Source organism: Paramormyrops kingsleyae, chromosome 22 (genome assembly GCF_048594095.1).
Source record: "Paramormyrops kingsleyae isolate MSU_618 chromosome 22, PKINGS_0.4, whole genome shotgun sequence".
In the NCBI taxonomy this organism is placed as follows: domain Eukaryota; kingdom Metazoa; phylum Chordata; class Actinopteri; order Osteoglossiformes; family Mormyridae; genus Paramormyrops; species Paramormyrops kingsleyae.
Window position 1 is genome coordinate 18,430,968 of NC_132818.1, and position 10,041 is coordinate 18,441,008.

Consider the following 10,041-nt stretch of genomic DNA (forward strand, 5'->3'; position numbering starts at 1 on the left):
ATCCATAAACATGTAGTTAAAAAAAAAGTTTCCAGTATTTAGGCCTATTTCCAGAACATATTTCTGATCATATTCTAATTTAATCAAATGTGCATTTTTTTTCTTTCTTTTTTTTTTGCTAGTTATTAATTTTTTACTTTTAAGAAACCTCGCCCAAATGCAAATATTGCAACAAATACAGTACTGTTGAATCTATTTTAAAAGCAACGGGACATTTACACATTTAGTGGCACAATGAAATTACGTTTATATAACATAAACAGCCCATCACTGCAGAATTGTTCCAGAGAGCAGGGGGCAGAGGCTGTGTGATGCCTTTTATAAACCAAGAGCCAAAAAGAAATTCCTCCGGTGGAAAAATATCCCAAAGAACAGCCCTGATCTTTTCTGCACTCGCAGATACACCACACACTGCGCCAGATTCGACGGGCAACATGTATTTCAGTCCAACGGTGCAGCAAAACTGCCATCACTTTCCAGACTGAACAGGGAAAAACCGAGGAGCCTCAAAGACAGCTCATGTCTGACAAGGTCTAAAGTATCACACGTCAGGAAGAACGTCTGCTTTTCCCCTGCGGCAGATATAGCTTCTAAGAGAGGCCCTGCCTACCTGACATCTGAATGTTGGTCAGAGTGTAACATATTTATATTCTAGATATATGTTGCATCGATTCGTGCTGACATTTTAAACATATACAGAATCTCCCATAGGCCTACGTTTTTAAATATATAATTCATAAGAAAGGGGTACGACTGGAAATACAGTATATAAATCAGCGGCAAGCCAGCGATCGGCCTGCATCGCCTTGGCCTACCTTACCAATAAAGTATTTATGAAAGTTTTTTTCCCGCCCAAACAACAACGAATTCATCTGCCCGTAAGTTTGAAATGCTAATAACGGGAAGAAGATCAATATCGATGGTCTCCCTGAAAGCGACCTTTGGCATCCACGCAAGAGCATTATTAAAAACAGCCCTCGATCAGGAGTCAGATTGCCAAAAACTAAAAATCCGGGATATAAGAGACGGCCGGAGAGATGACTGGCGGAGCAAGTGTGTAGGTACCGTACGCCCAGTTTCCCTGATCGGGTTGTATTAGGTAGCCTCGTTTCGAGCAAATATAAATGTCACTCATGGGTGCATCCCAGCCGTTGTTTATTATGAAATTTGATTAAATCTCTAAGGAGGAGGGCGATCTGACTCCCGCCATACCCCAAAAAACGCCAGACTCTAAAAGTGCCCATTTTCTCTTAAAAGCCGCGCCTACAGGAAGGTGAGTAACTGATTGCGGTTTTTAGTTGATTGCTAGTCCGCTTTATAAGTACATCGCGCCAGTTAATTCATGTAAGACACATCCGTTTTAAGATGCAACTGCAGGAATTTCTTTTTTTATATTTCAAGATCATGTGTCCTATATAAGAAAACAGGCAATGAAAACCGATAATAGCATTTTGCCAGATCGTGTTCTTGTAATGCAACAATACAGGGGTATTGAATGATTCTGCTTTTACGCCAGCACTATACAGCACTTTATCTTAACAATGTGAAACACTGAAAGGCACATTTAAGTTTACATAATTATTAAAATGATTTATATACAAACATATATGAATAAAAGTAAAATTATATTTGCATCGTAAAAAAGAATTTGTGTTTGCAGTAGCTTTTGTCGCATACAAACGTTAATGTTGTATTTCTGATCCAGTTCTCACTGAAACAGATTTACCTCCCTGTGTTTCCCAGCTGTCAAGTCTGTCCTCCCCCTGCAAACTCTTGCCGGCGTCCTTCTGTGCTTCCCAGACGGGCAATACCCAGGACGTCCAGCAGGGGGCACACCCGAGCCATACATCAGGCTGTCTGTCCCCGGAGCTGTACGCCAGTCGGACTGCCAAGTGCAGCAAGCTGCTCCAGCTGGGCCGGTTTGCATTTGGAGGAACAGGAAGGCAACAGGCTGTAACAATAAACAGCAAATTAACATCGCTGCTGGCATTGGTTTGATTAGCAGACAATGCTATATGGAAGGGTAGACATCGTTTAAAGGATGTTGTGCCATTCTGATAGAAAAAAGATATGTGAAAACGGCTTGGCTTTTGACCTACAGTATAAAGAATATCTTCAGAAATATTGTACCACCGGGGCAGTACATCAACTCAGCAGGTCGTATTATCATCTCACTCCGGCATTGTGGATGCGATTTCCCACCCTCAGCCCCCCCAGCATGCTCTCCTTGTATTCATGAAACTTTTCTCCCGTAGTCCGAAACATTTTTCTAAATGACCTGCGAGTGTGAATGGCCTTGCATTCTGTCCAAGATTCGGCTCTGGATTCGCAGGATTGACCTCAGGTTCACTGCAGCACTGTGCTGAATTAGTGCTTACGAAAGATGGACAGATGCAAGGACGGACGGACACAGTACTACTACGAAAGAAATATGCCCCTATCTCTTGGTCAAAAAAATGCACGTTTCAAACATCACACTTATTCCATCTTATACCATATTGAAAAAGACTACCCACAGTTCACCGTTAAGCCGTGAAGGGATTCTACAATGATGCTAAATGGAATCAGATCATTATTGACTTGTTTAATCCTGATTATACCTGACATTGTTTACATCGCAGTAGGCTAATTTAAAATAGTGTTACAGGGTGATAAGGCCGTGTCCTTACCGTAGACATTTTGTTTGCTTTGAAGAAAAGCTATTTATTTAATTCCTCCTTTATTTGATTCCGTTTCTTTGTAGTTTCACCTGCTATGGGTCAAAATAGAGACAGGAGAACTTTTATCTTAATCTCTAGTGTTCATACGATTCTGTCAATTTTAAATTTCTGAATACAGTAATGTCGGTTGTACGTGATTTTTATTTTAATCACATGCATTTCCATACACGTTTGAGTGCAACAGCTTAATGCAATAAGTTCTTCAAAGCTCAGAATGAAACATCAAACTCATCCTCTTGAAGACTGTTTTTATCGACTTAAGCTGCAGTTTAGAGAACCTCAAATTCAAGATTCGGCAGGCGTTTCACTTCAAAACTTAGGACTTAAAAGGCCCGGATCAGCCCTAAAACCTTTATTTGCTATTGATTTGTGCTGTAATATTTTCTCATAGGACTGTAGCCCCTACTTTAATACGAGGGATGAGACACGTTACTGACTTCATTATGCAGGCCAAGTTTACTGGGGCAATGATAAGACCCCCGTGTGAGATTTCACACAAATATGGAAATGAGGTGTTTTTTTTAAAGAAGACATTAATAAAAGTGGTTATGATATCTGAAATTGAGTGTGGGGGGTGTATGTGGTGTCATTAATGAGATTATTGCAGTCATGGTGGAGCTGAGAATACGTACTGGGCGTTATGTAGTACCTTTATCTAATACCCAGAAGGCTTAGCATTAGAATAACCAGGGTGTCATTTATAAAGGCCTCGTACAAACAATTTGTTTTGAAACATTCCTAAGCACATTTATACAAAGATTTTCGGATTTATAAAGTAACGACATAAAGAAAACCCTGAAAATGCAGATTTACGAATGGTCCGGAGCAGTCGTACGTACGTTTTGGAGGAAACAGAAAAGAACGACATCTAGAGGTCAGATGGAAATGTACACTCAACTTCTAAGTTGCATTTAGAACGCTTGGTGAAAGGCCTATACCAATATACTGTATTTATAGCGTGTAATCAAAGTTAGATATGCATGTAGGCCTACTGACAAAGTAAGTACAGGTACCATCACGTATGCATCCCCCATGTACAGTGAACCCTTCACATTCGCTGTGCATAATTTAGTTGGTTTATATATAATATACAAAGTTTGGATATAAAATAAAGTAATTTGACATGCAAAGCGTACAGTACAGTACTGTTTGTTTAGCTATTGGTAATAAATAGACTTTTTATATTATCGCTCAGGCTAGCAGAATGTCATGGCTTGAATTAATCTAGTGGTTCCCAAGTATTATTCACGAATTTTCACAATGGCGTGGATCTTCCGCCACTATAACCCTCGCGAATGTGAAGGGGATCACTCCATTTCACCAACCACATAGAGAAGAGGAGCGCAGGTTCAGCGGGTTTTAGATGCCGCCGTTGTTTTATTTCTGTCTTTGTCCGACTTAAGCTGACCGCATTAACAGCAGCAGTCACACGCTGCCATTCTTGTCACACCGACAGATGTACTAAAAGATAAAATGGCTTGGCGTTACTCTAGCCTACTTCGGACACTATAATGTCTGACAGAACATTCTGATAAAATCCCTTTTCCTCCTCTTGGGGATTGTTTGTCTCTGATATGGTGTCACAAACGTAGGACGTGTACGGTTATATAAACGTGGCTAATCGTGCATTCCATTTGCCCTCGGAACTCGGATTCCGAGTTTCGAAGCCGGAAGTGATGACATATCTCGGATAACGCAGAGGATCCCGAGTTCAGAATCGAAGATGGCTGCGCCCTTTATCAACAGAAGGGAAAGTTGTAGTTTTATCCTGTTTAAGCACTACTTCTCATTTCTGGCTCATCAAATTGGTCGCACACACTATACCATCCAACTTATCTGTGGACGTGTTGCCACCGAATTTTATACGTGAAGCACCGCGCGTAATGTGTTATCAAGTGATATGGCTAACAATGGCTACCAATTAACCGGTCTAGAATTGGATTTCATGATTAGTCGGATTATTTGTCGGATTTAAGGTAGTTCGGGCTAATTGTAAGTGAACGAAGATAAAGGCCATTTAAACTGAGGTACCTTAAATCCGACAAGTTGTCCAGCTAAGCAAAAAATCTTGCTTTTTCCATATGGGTCCATGGTATTGCTACTTCTGTGGCAAATGGAACATATCCGACTCTGTTTTCCCGAGTTTTTAGCGGATGTGACGTAATATCGGAATCCGAAAATCGGATCCCGAGGCAAATGGAATGCAGCATAATAATTTGTATTGCCAATATAGGGTAATTAGTGGGCGGGAATGGGGCGGTTTCTTAAGTGCGTGAATGTTATGTTTCTGGGATATGTGGGATTTACAGTATATCTTGTAAGATGCATATCGCAGTTTACGCAAGGATTTATAAATCAGACTTTTACTTTCCGTACAAAGGGCGATTATTTGTACAAACATATTTATTCTGCATAAATTTATGAACGTTCTTTTTAAATGAGGCCCCAGATCTGTACACAGTGATGCTGGAAGTAGGAGTGCTTCAGCCCTCTTTCAGGTTGTTGGTGGTAACGAAGTGACAGAATAGTGTAGGGCAGAGTACCCCTGACTGTAGTTTAAGAAACCAAAAAAACAGGCTGTGTTTTCATGGTTGTTATCACACTGTTATAGCTACCAATGATGCAAAATAAATTCTGTAAAGTTTCTTGGTCATTCTGACATTGCTGTCAGCACCCTGATATCAAACTGTCTTTCCACATCTATTCCTTGTAACACATGGCGGAGTATGAGGAGAAAGAGGAGAATATGAATGAGAGTCAATCAGCAACAAGGCTGTCATCCAGTAGGGGGTGCTAGAAATTCTCCGCACTCTCAACCTGTTGATGGATTAGAGATTGCATTACCTTCTCCAGTATTCACAAGGCTGAATGAGCCTCTAAAAGCATCATGACGATCGAGATGGTGTACTTTGATAATAGCTATGGTTGTCTTGCCTTGTTTCCATACCTTGTAGTTCTCGGCATTCCTGCAAATCTCTCCCCCTGGGAGGTCATCATAAGTGTAAAATTATCTGTAACACGTAAAGCAACTGACCCACAGCCTGCCATACTTCCTCTCTAGACCTGATGTGCATTGATAATCCTGGGATGAAGAGGATGATGGTTTTTTTAAGGCGTGAACAAGGGCTTTGGCTGCGTTCTAACAAAGACCCTCGGCTCAGACCCCCAAGTGCTTATGGGACTGTAAAGAACACAGTGACCTTTCAGGATCAGCCAGTGATAAAGGCTCTTATTCATAACCATCTTTTGTGTGACTGCATCAAGGCTTTAAAAATGGCTCTTGGGGCCAGGTTTTGTATTTTCCTGGCCTGCAGGACATAATCAGTTCTTTGAATCTTAAGAATAGCATTTCATTTGCCAATATGGTTATGACCCATATTTGGCTATTCCCTTACGCTTTGTCGACTATGTCAGGCTGGTCTTTGTCATTATTTTGAAATGCTGAAGGCTGGATGTTAAGAAAATTATTGAGGCAAATGAAAACAGGCTCTGTATCTGATTATTCTGAAGGGCATCATCAACACACGTGACAGATGCATGTCCACTAACAACAACAAATTTGCCATTTGTTGAATTGAGCTCTTATTAATAGATTTACAATGTAATATCTTGACCTTTGGCCACCAAAGGCGGCTCCACAAGCGCTATCACATGATTGGCCGGTCAGTCCTCCAGGTTCGGCTAATGATAACTTGCCACATATTCTTAAATGGGAACCCAACAGTTTGATAACGACCTGAGGGCAAGTCGTGGTTCGATCTGCACCAGGGAATTAAAAAGTGAATAATTAGATTTCCTGCAATGTCTAAGGAGCTCCTATGCAAGCCGTGCAATGACAAAGGAGAAAATGGTGCCAAACCTCTGCCCCCCCCCCTCCCGAAACACACACACACACCTTTGCCCAGTATCAGCTGACCGATCGCGAAGTATAACAGCATCACCTTGCTCGCCCTTGGCATTTTGAGTCTACTGCACCAAGGATGGTGGGGGTGTACTCGCATTCACCATAAATCCTTAGTAATCGCAGACAGAGTGAGCACCTTCGTATTACACGTATATTGTAAATTAGCCGTATATATTGGCATAGAATGTGTTCTTTACACATTGTGCTGAATGACGGCAGACATTTGGTGCTGGAACTGACAGAGAAAAGCACACATGAGGCGTGTCAGAACTGTAACCTTTTTTTGGGAGGGAGGAGGGTATTTAACAAGTGAATATGGAGTCACACATGGGCGGGGCCAAATGGTGAGGTCATGGGCACAGATGACCCACCTATAGTTCCAACTCGGCTTCTAAGAAATAATCTGTTTCTCTGTCCCCTCCACCACACCAAGTGTGTTCCAGTTCACAAAACCATACTATTCGATTGGCTGCTGTGAATAAGGCTTCCTATTTAAGTATTTTATCTTTGAGCTGTGCTACCCTCTGCTGGTGACAATGAAACATTATCTACGTAAAGTATTCTTTATATTACATTAAAATTGCTTACACAAATGGGCAAAACAGCTGTGGTTACTTAAGCATGTACTGCTCCATTATGGCCTGAGTGGACTTTTTTTACAGACCTCCAGGAATGAAGAAGACCCCTCAGATACAGAAGTCCATCAAACTTCAGCCCCAAGACGGTGGTCTGTCAGAGAAGGCTTTGGCAAGACGGAGACCTAAGAAGAAGGGTTGGATCTTAGTTATAGCCCCTAGTTATGATAAGGTGACATTAACAAACTGCCTTATTTCTACACTGTGCTTATGTTCCTCTCCGTTAGGAGAGTCAGGTGTCTGATATTTATAGTATTTATTAAATTTTATGCATCCTTCTTGGCCCCTTTGTTGTAGTCCCTGTGCCACCTCATACACAAGGCTATACCATCCATCTGTGAACCTTTTGTGCAGTACAGGGTTAGGGTTTGGGAAGCAGTGAAGCACACACAAACGCACTATGCAGATGTATTAGCAGTGATGGCGAAAACTGTGCTTCACCAACCATTTGTTGTATTTTTTGACCCCACTAGATGGTGCTGTCTGTTAAAAAAAAGGCCTCAAAGCATAACTCAAAGCAAGCCAAGAGCGCCATCTACTGTGGTGAAAAATACCGCAAATGGTTCATGATGGGTCCTTTTGGCCATCACTAGCATTTCGAGATGCATGTTCTCCCTGAAATGGCTATGACTGAATCATCCTGATTCATATGACAAATACATAACAAGTGTTCTAAAAGGACAGCAAGTATGGATTCAGGATCACGTGACCATATGATCACATGATTTGGTAGGATATACATACACACACTCACAGATACATATATACAGTGTGTGTGTGTGTGTGTGTGTGTGTGTGTGTGTGTGTGTGTGTGTATGCAGCTACATCAAACTCTGTCTTCAACTCCTGGACTGAATATTGAGTTTCATGTATCTGTCAATTCTGTCCAATCAAGCTGATAATACACAAAGAGATTATGCAGTGGATCTGGTATTACCAGACAGTGATAATAGGCATTTTAATCTTAATGCAGCTTAGATGATAAGTGGTTTTACACTTCACATTTTTAAGTAGATGGATATTTACAATGCAATGCTCAAGGGTAAAGCTGCAGGGCCCAGGAAAGGATACAAGCTGAGACCTCTGTGAAACCCTCAATCACTAGGCAACCTCCCATTTAATGACACCATAATGGCTATATTGTTTTGCAAGTTTCCATGTCCATCGAGGTGTACTTCTTCAAAGCTCCTCTGATTGACACTCTTGAATCCTTTGCCTCCCAGAGACCATTGTGAAAATCATCCAAATCAGTTCCCGCATGATAAATTTGATCCTATTTCAATATAAAAATCAAACTGATTCCAGTAGCTTACATTAGCCTTTGTTCAGGAGGCAATGATGTGAAACAGAGTCCAACACTACAGACTCATTGGTGCATGTAATTCAATGCCTATTGTACTTAGTTGCTGAGCTACTAGGATGATGTTACACTGTATAATTATTTAAATTTAAATATTGTAATTACCCTATAATAATTGAAACAGAGCATGCCCATTGCATGTACCATTGAATTCTTCCAATAGGTGGCACTTTTCACCATAAGCTACTGAAACAGCACACAGCACTGCAAAAAGGCAGATTCAGGCATGTTAGCACATGGGAGATTCTCCACCTATTAGCCCTTTTCTTCCATTTTCACTACCTGATGTTAAGCAGCTCTAGAAATCCATTCTTTTACCTTTGTTCTCCTTCAATTATCACACCTGACCTCATCCTGCTAGATTATGCAAAAGTATAGGATTCCTCATTCTGGTGCAAGGGACAAAGGAGAAAGACAAGTTCACAGAGGAGCTGTGGGAGCAGAGTTAACCTAAGAATATGTAAATCAAGCTGTGGGAGTAGAGTCTACCCAAGAATACTGAATTCGAGCAACAGGAGCAGAGTCGACCAAAGAATATGGAAATCAAGCCGTGGGAGAAAGGACGACCCAAGAATATGGAAATCGAGCAACAGGACCAGAGTCGACTCAAGAATACTGAATTCGAGCAACAGGAGCAGAGTCGACCAAAGAATATGGAAATCGAGCAACAGGAGCAGAGTCTACCCAAGAATACGGAAATCGAGCTGTGGGAGCAGAGTTGACCCAAGAATTCCGAAATTAATCAACTCTCCAATACAAATTAACCAAAGACCATTGTGTACCTAGACTGTTGTACAATCACTTTTCAGATGTAAAATGTATGGTATGGTAATAGTTGATTTTTAACTAAAAAAAAAAATTAACTCAGCTATACAAAAACAAATGGTATGAAGTGATGTTTTCCACTTAGGCTTTCACTTATATTTTTGAGCAAATTAAAAAAATACTTAAGTACATTATAAGTCCGAATCTGTGCAATCATCCCCTTCTAGTCCTAAGTAATCAGTTTTTTCCAAAAGATAATAAATGGCAGAATTATGCTTTTTTTCTCCAAATTCTTTTGTTGTGTAATTTGCATTCTTAAGCAATCTTAGTTCTGTAACGAAAGTTACGATTTTATGCAAATTCCCGTAGGTGTCATCTCACCTTACACCCTGTCATGTTATGTGATTTAATCTTAATTACAAGCACCGAGTATGAAGACATTTTCTCTTGTGTACACATTGTCATTTCACTTTCTGGTGGATTTGAAGTCATCGTTTCAACTGCCCCTCTTTACAATTACAGATAAATCTTCATGCCAAATAAATAAATAAATAAACAAAAAAATATGTAGCACAGAGATGCAGACTGAATGAGTCCCCGTAGACCACAACACCTGTCACTATACACCAGACGCATCTTACAACTGCCGCAACATTT

The 10,041-nt window shown here is 40.7% G+C and overlaps 1 long non-coding RNA gene across 1 annotated transcript; it reads left to right on the plus strand.

Moving 5' to 3' along the window:
• Positions 1-762: 762 nt before the first annotated feature.
• Positions 763-1,979, plus strand: LOC111856053 (uncharacterized). Its single transcript, XR_002841036.2, has 3 exons — positions 763-1,057; positions 1,185-1,273; positions 1,744-1,979. It is a non-coding gene; the product is annotated as an uncharacterized lncRNA (long non-coding RNA).
• The last annotated feature ends 8,062 nt before the right edge of the window (positions 1,980-10,041 follow it).